This window comes from Capsella rubella, unplaced genomic scaffold (genome assembly GCF_000375325.1).
Source record: "Capsella rubella cultivar Monte Gargano unplaced genomic scaffold, Caprub1_0 scaffold_2, whole genome shotgun sequence".
Classification (NCBI taxonomy): domain Eukaryota; kingdom Viridiplantae; phylum Streptophyta; class Magnoliopsida; order Brassicales; family Brassicaceae; genus Capsella; species Capsella rubella.
The window spans coordinates 4,277,954-4,285,804 of NW_006238922.1; the positions used below are offsets into that span (position 1 = coordinate 4,277,954).

The following is a 7,851-nucleotide window of genomic DNA, read 5'->3' on the forward strand; positions in this document are numbered from 1 at the left end:
CCCAAACGGCATAACTAACCATTCATACATTCCGTTTTAAAAGCCGTTTTCCATTCATCACCTTCCTTCATCCGGATTTGATGATAACCACTTTTAAGATCAATTTTTGAAAAGATGCCAGAACCATGCAATTCATCAAGCATATCATCTAATCGAGGAATAGGGTGGCGATACTTAACCGTGATATTATTGATGGCTCGGCAATCCACGCACATGCGCCAACTTCCATCTTTCTTTGGTACAAGTAAAACCGGAACGGCACATGGACTCATGCTTTCTCGAATATGACCCTTGTCCATAAGCTCGTTCACTTGTTTCTCGAGTTCTTTTGTCTAGGTCGGGTTGGTGCGATAAGCTGGTCGGTTTGGTAGGGCGGCTCCCGGGACGAAGTCAATTTGATGCTCGATCCCTCGGATGTGTGGTAAACCTATGGGATTATTTTCCGGAAAAACGTCCTTATATTCTTGCAAAACCAATTTGATCTTACTCGCTAGCACCGGTTCGGGATTAGTTGAACAAGTAAGAGTTTCTTTGAAAACAAAGAGTAAACTATTTTTGTGATTTACCTTGTTCTTACCCTTGGTATCGTTTGGTTCGGTTGATTTGATGGCTCGTTGTTTCATACTTAGCTGGTCTAAATAGACTTCATGCGGAGTCATCGGGATGAGAGTTGTCTTTCGGCCATTGTGTTCGAAGGTCTGCCGGTTGGTGAAGCCATCGTGAAGAACTCTTCGATCCGATTGCCATGGTCATCCGAGAAGAATGTGACTAGCTTCCATCGGTAGAATGTCGCACATGATCTCATCTTGATACTTCCCAATTGAAAAAGGTACCTTGACTTGTTCTTTGACGGACATCTCACCCGTGTCATTGAGCCATTGGAGTGAATACGGTCTCGGGTGTTCAAGCACTTCTAAGCCAAGCTTCTCGACCATACTCCTGCTCGCAACGTTAGTACAACTCCCACAATCGATAATCAAACTACATACCTTATCTTTGACGAGGCAACGTTTATGAAATAAATTATCCCTTTGCGCTTGTTCCTCGGCTTTAGTTAGAACACTCAACGATCTTCTCGCAATAAGCAACTCTCCTTTAGTAGGGGCTTCCATATCTTCTTCTATTGAGCCTTCTTCCGAACGATCATCTTCGGATTCTACTTCGCCATTGTCTCTAAGAACCATGATCCTTTTGTTGGAACATTCGCTCGCGTAATGCCCAAGTCCTTGACACTTAAAGCATCGGATATCTCTAGCCCTCGTGATTACTTCCTTACCCTTTGCTTTTGGATCTAGATCGACCTTTGGCTTGACGAACGGCTTGTAATCCTTTTGATAACCGGACTTCTCTTCCTTTTGATAACTTAGCTTTCTCGGGCTGTAGCTGGTCTTGGTGTGACTTGATCGGGCGTTCCTTCTCTTGATTTGCTGCTCGAACATAACCGCTTTGTGAAGCATCTCCTCAAGCTCCACATAATGTTGAGTTTCTAGACGATCTTGGATTTCTCGGTTAAGACCTCCCATGAATCGAGACATGACCGCTTCTCCATCTTCTTGAAGATCGGCTCTTAACATAAGGGTTTCCATTTCCTTAAAGTACTCCTCGACGGTCTTGCTTCCTTGAACCAAATTCCTCAACCGCTGATGTAGTTCTAGATGATAGTAACTTGGCACAAATCTTTTTCGCATGACGGCTTTAAGCTGGTTCCATGTGTCAATCGGATAGTCTCCGGCACGTCTTCGGCTAGTAACAAGTTGATCCCACCAACTTAGGGCATAGTCGTAGAATTCAGTAGCCGCAATTTTAACCTTATTGCACTCAAGAATTTCTTGACAAAGAAAGACCAACTCAATTTTCTGCTCCCATTCCAAATAAGTATTCGGGTTGTTGGTTCCATGGAATGCGGGAATTTTGAGCTTTAGGCCTCCCAAAGGATCTCTAGGCGGTGCTCTCTCTCGGCGACGCCTACGTTGGCTGCTGTGGGAAGAGGCGTGACTATAGTAACTCCTTGCCTCATCATTTTGCCTTGGTTCTTCATGCCGTGGTTCTTCTTTCCTTTGACGTTGATTTGGTTCCGGGTTGACTTGATGCAAGTGTAGAGCACCAATCTTTTCCTCAATCATTGTTGCCATGGTGGTGGTGACTGATTCCAAAATCCTCATTTCAAGGCTAGATGTAGATGACTCTTCTTCTTCTTTACTTGTCACCATTGTACCTGAAAAATCAAAAATTTAACAAGTAAAGTGTCCAAAAACAGACAAAATTAAACGGATCTGGAAAAATAGCAAATCGACTCTAAAACTTCCGAAATTAATTTTAGAAAATAAAAGAGTCTTCACTGGTTCTAAAGCAATTGGTTTTACAATTTTTGAACAAGCCAATTATTTTATAAAATTCAAGAAATATTGATCTAAAAATCAGAAAAACGGAAATTTCGGGATGGAACTTCAAAACCTGGTTACAAAGTGGCTCTGATACCACATGATAGACTCCTTGCCGTGGATCTATGCTACAAGGACCACTTTGATGGTTTTGAAATGGATGTGGCGAGATTGATGGTGAATGATGGATAGATCTTGAACAAAACAGCGGAATGACGATGAATGAGGGTGATGACGAGATAGAGTGGATGCAGCGGAATGATGTGTACTTCCAAGAGGGATGAGAAACTCTTAGATTACAAGCTTGGATCCAACTTGGATATTACACACTAAGAAGAAAACAAGTTGAAAAGATATTACACACTTTTCAGATCAAACAAGTAAAGAGAGAGTTTTAGACTAAAATGTTTGATGTTTTGCAAATGAGAGATACATGGAGTTTAGATAAAGAAGGGAGGACGAAGGAGAGGAGAGAAGACAAGAGAAAACATGCAAGACCATGCACAAGTGTCTTGTAAATTACACTCATGCAAGCTCATGCAAGAGTATTGTAAATAACAACAAGTAATAAATGCAAAGTTTGAAGAGAAAAGGGAAAATGGGCCAAGGCTTTGTGAGTGGGCCTTGGCTCACGAATTGGATTAATAAAGGGGCTTGAAAATGTTACTTAAGCCTCATTAAAAACCTTGTCAAGAAAACCCATTGGGACAAAACTTGACAAGGGAAAAAGAGTGCATAAGCAACACTTAACCCTTTACCGATCCTCTTGAGCCGTGATCACTATGAGTGAGGATTGAACGACGTCTTCTTGAGTCTTGTTTAGCTCCTTTAGAAGTCCATTGATGGCTTGGTTGAACTTCTTATATCTTGATCGTGTTAGAGGACCCGCCGGGATGATCAATGCTTCCTCCGGTACAAGCTGTTCTTCGTGTGATTCAAGTGGATTGGCCATGATCTCATCAGACACGCTCCCTTGGTGCAGCCAGGAGTGCATCTGTGGGACGAGGGACCGCGAGTCTACTCGACCGTGGAGACGAGACGAGAGAACCAATCACCGTTCGACCGATCACATGTTTTATTCTAAGATTCAGTCTGTTTTCCTTTCTGTCGTTTTTATAATTATGTTTCTATGATTGTGGGGTTGGGATTCCTTAGTTAAGGGTTTTCTATGATGTGATTATTGGCATGTATTGGTCGGATCGACACAAAATTCATCTGGATTATCACTGGAGGAGCGTCTACTTTGAGTGGCCTGGATCGCAGTTGTATAACTAGGGTGTGAGATTGATTTCGGGGGGTCTGGTGATTTTGGCGATGAAGGCAGAGAAAATGATTACAAATGGGCGGGAAGCCTACTTGGCGACGATCGTGATGTCAAAGACGGTTGCAGAGGTAGCGATGAGTAAGATCCGGGTGGTCTTGGAGTTCGAGAACGTGTATCAGTCACTGAAGGGATTACAACCAACTTGGTATGATACTTATACGATTGAGTTAGAACCCAGGACAACGCCGTTACCTAAGGCTCCATACTGGATGGCTCCAGTAGAGATGGCTGAGTTGAAGAAGAAGTTGGAGGATTTGCTGAGTAAAGGTTTCATCCGTCCCAGTGTTTCACCGTGGAGAGCACCAGTGCTGTTGGTTAAGAAGAAGGATAGGAGTTTTCGGCTTTGCATCGGTTACCAGGGACTTAACCAAGTTAAGGTATTAAACAAGTATCGTCTACCGCAGATTGATGAGTTGTTGGAACAGTTGAGGGGAACTACATGGTTCTCTTAGATTGATTTGGCGTCGGGGTACCATCATATTTCTATTGATGAGGTGGATATCCGTAAGACGGCATTATGGGCATTATGAGTTCGTGGTGATGCCTTTTGTATTGACAAATCCACCAGCAGCGTCATGAGGGTGATGAACAGTATGTTACATGCGTTTCTGGATGAGTTTGTTATCATCTTCATCGATGATATCCTGGTGTATTCTAAGAATCCTACGGAGCACGAGGGGCACTTGAGGGCAGTTTTGGAGAAGTTGCGGGAGCAGAAGTTGTATGCTAAACTGAGAAAGTGCAGTTTCTGGTAGAGAAAGTGCAGTTTCTAGCAAAGAAAGTGCAGTTTCTGGCAAAGAAAGTGCAGTTTCTAGCGGAAAGAGATGGGTTTTCTGGATCATATTGTGTCTGGAGAGGGAGTTTATATGGATCTAGAGAAGATCAAAGCTATCAGAGATTGGCTTAGACAGCATAATGCCACAGAGATCCGTAGTTTTTGGGGATTGGCGGGGTACTACAGACGGTTCGAGAAGGATTTTGCAAGCACAGTTCAACCGACGACCAAGCTGACGGGGAGGGATGTTCCTTTTGTGTGGACTCCTGAGTGTGAGCAAGGTTTTGCTAAGTTCAAGGTATTGGCTTTACCAAAGCAGGGGAGTCGTATGTGTTGTACACAGATGCCTCGGGAGATCGCATATGCTTTGCGCTAGTTGCGAAAGCATGAGGGCAACTATCCTACTCATGATTTGGAGATGACAGCGGTAGTCTTCCCTCTAAAGATTTGGAGATCCTATCTGTATGGTGCGAATGTTCAGGTGTTTATAAATCATAAGAGTCTAAAGTACATACTCACGCAGCCTGAGTTGAATTTGAGGCAGAGGCGGTGGATGGAGGTGGTTGCAGATTATGATCTAGAGATAGCTTACCACCCCGGTAAAGCTAATTTGGTTGCAGATGCGTTGAGTATGAAGCAGGCGGCTTCTGTTAGAGGGCAGGATATTGTGACCTTGGTGGGAGAGATTAGCACTCTCGTTTGTATGCTATTCTCAGGAGCCACTTGGGTTAAAGGCAGCTATCCGAGCAGATCTTCTGACCAGATTTCGGGCGGCTCAAGAGAAGGATGCGGGGCTAGTTAATGCTTTTAAGGATACAGATTCAGAGTATCAAGTTGCAGCCAACGGGACTATCCTTGTGTATGGGCGGGTTTGTGTGCCCAAGGCTGAGGGTTTGAGGCGTGAGATTCTGAGTGAGGCTCATGCGAGCATGTTTTCTATTTATCCATAAGCGACCAAGATGTATAGAGACTTGAAGAGGTACTACCACTTGGTCGCTGCTGTGTGGTGTTAGGAGAGTTAGATACTTTCTTGTTCTTCCTTGTTTTCGTTGCTGTTCATTCTTTTCAAGGGTGAGTGAATGACCAAGGCTTATCTAAGCAGTTTGATCGTTGTTTTGTTTGTTTTGATGATTGTGTGATTGATTTCCTTCCATGTTTGGTTGTTTACGTATTGTATGAACCCTGTGAACTGACTAATTGTATAAATTTCCAAACAAATAAATTAATTGTGTTTATATATTGTATTATACACTAACTGTCCATATAAAATTATATAAAACATAAGAAGAAGAAGAAATATTGAAGTTCAGAAGATTTGCAGATTTGGCCAAGAAGTTTCTCTTAATTGCAATTAAGCCCAGTTCGTGGTTAAAACATATATATTAATTTTTAGGGTTTTGTTAAGACTTAAGCTTTATTTTAGAGAGAGAGATTTGTCTAGAGCTGGGACAGAAGAATCAAAACCTACTTCTGAGAAGATTCAGAACTCCTTTACTTCTTCTATTGATTTCTTTAATGATATATATGTTATTCATGATGTTTGTTTCATTCACCATCTCTAAGTAGATTTCTTGTTATGTTTAGAGTTTTCAAAGGAATTCATGAATTGTTAGGTTGTTAGATTGTTACGATTGAATCAATAAAGTTCTTCATCGAGATTGTGGCTAATTTGTTTTAGAGTAGTGAAAGCAACCTAGAATCTGATCTTAGGTTAATTGGTAGACACGAAAGTGTTATTGATTTCCTGAAAATAATCTAGAAGAGCAAAATACCTATTCGCAAAGAGATTTGGTTTAGGGATTTTGTGAACTTATCAAACCTGAATTAAATACATGTCTTAAACTTATAAATTTGCAAAGAGATTTGAAATTTAGGGTTCTAGACATAGATAGTCTTTGCATTGAAAGTTGATTGATTATATTTTTGTGATTTGATTTCAAAAACGGTGCTTTATAAATCCTGACAATTCATTATTTGCAATTCTGAATTTCCTGAGAATGTCCCTAGGCCTAGCGTTTCCTCATTATTTTTTAAAAACTAATCTTTATTTTAATTTGCTGTTTTATTTAATTTAAAACCTGTTTGCTTAGCTTAATTTAATACCAATTATTTATTGTGTAATCGTTGAGTTGATGTGGATCCGATCCCTAAGTACTACATTGATCTCTTAATTGAGAGAGTAGCTCAGCGCAAATTTGAGCCGATCAAATTTTGGCGCCGCTGGTGGAAACTCAATTTTGATTACCATTAGATTAGGTTAAAAGTTTAGTATAAGTTTTTTATTTTATTTTGTTACTTACGCTTTTGTTTCTCTTTTCTTTTTGGTGTTTCAGGTTTATGCATAATACCAGAAGCCAGCAGAACAAAGAGTTAGTTTATCTTAACAATTCCGAACTAGCGGGTTTAGAAAGAGAAATTCAAAAAGCTAAGAAAAATGCAGCAATGACACCACCAGTGATTCTGATTCAAGATGCTGAGGGTACTCTCAGAGATGGAGATGGCCATGTGAGAAATGCAGAAGGGCAGAAGCTGAATGCTTACGGGACTGTAATTCCTGAACCGGTTGCCGTTGGTGTCGAGCTACACCAGGCAGGTGTCGAGCTACACCAGGCAGGTGCCGATCGACACCAAGCCGCAGCGGACAATGCACAATTGGTGTTGAATGCTGAAGCAGATTATGAGAACCGTACACTTGGAGAATACAACAGGCATGCACTGTTCTATTCAAACCGCTCTGTTATACGTCCTCCTGCATGTCAGAGGAACAACTTTGAGTTGAAACCTGGGTACTACACTCTTGTAGGACAACACGCGTTCCATGGCCATACTCATGAGTATCCAATGGACCATATTGAGAAGTTTGAAGACTTGTTATCTAGCATCAAGGCTGATGGTGTATCTTTAGATTTTCTGCTCTGCAAGCTTTTTCAGCACTCCTTAGCTGGAGAAGCACTATCCTGGCGCAAGGAGTTGAAGCATGCATCTCTTACGTGCAATGTTATAAAAAGCGCTAGGCGCCCGTTGGGCGGTGAAGTAGCGCCTAACGACTACACGGTCTAGACGGGGATTAATCGACGACTAGGCGTTAATAAAATTTTATGGTTTTCTTAATATATAGGTTATATATTACTTATATTAGTACAATAAGTATATGTTACAATAGTCTAGTGGTACCTTTGACTTGATAAAACTATGCATTCCTAGGTTCGACGCCCAAAGCACTCAACTTTTTAATTGTTTGACCTTTAAAATAAGAAGGGCAAAATCATAATTTTGTCTTCGAATCATCTTCTTCCTCGAAACCCTAGTAGTCGCTGGTCGTCTGCGTTAACTCAGTTTCTTTGCTATTTCTTTCACATTTTCCATCATTT

The 7,851-nt window shown here is 41.3% G+C and overlaps 1 pseudogene; it reads right to left on the reverse strand.

Annotated features, from left to right (window-relative positions):
* LOC111831940 overlaps nt 1-2,210 on the reverse strand; it is a 4,554-nt pseudogene extending 2,344 nt beyond the window's left edge.
* Nucleotides 2,211-7,851: the final 5,641 nt, after the last annotated feature.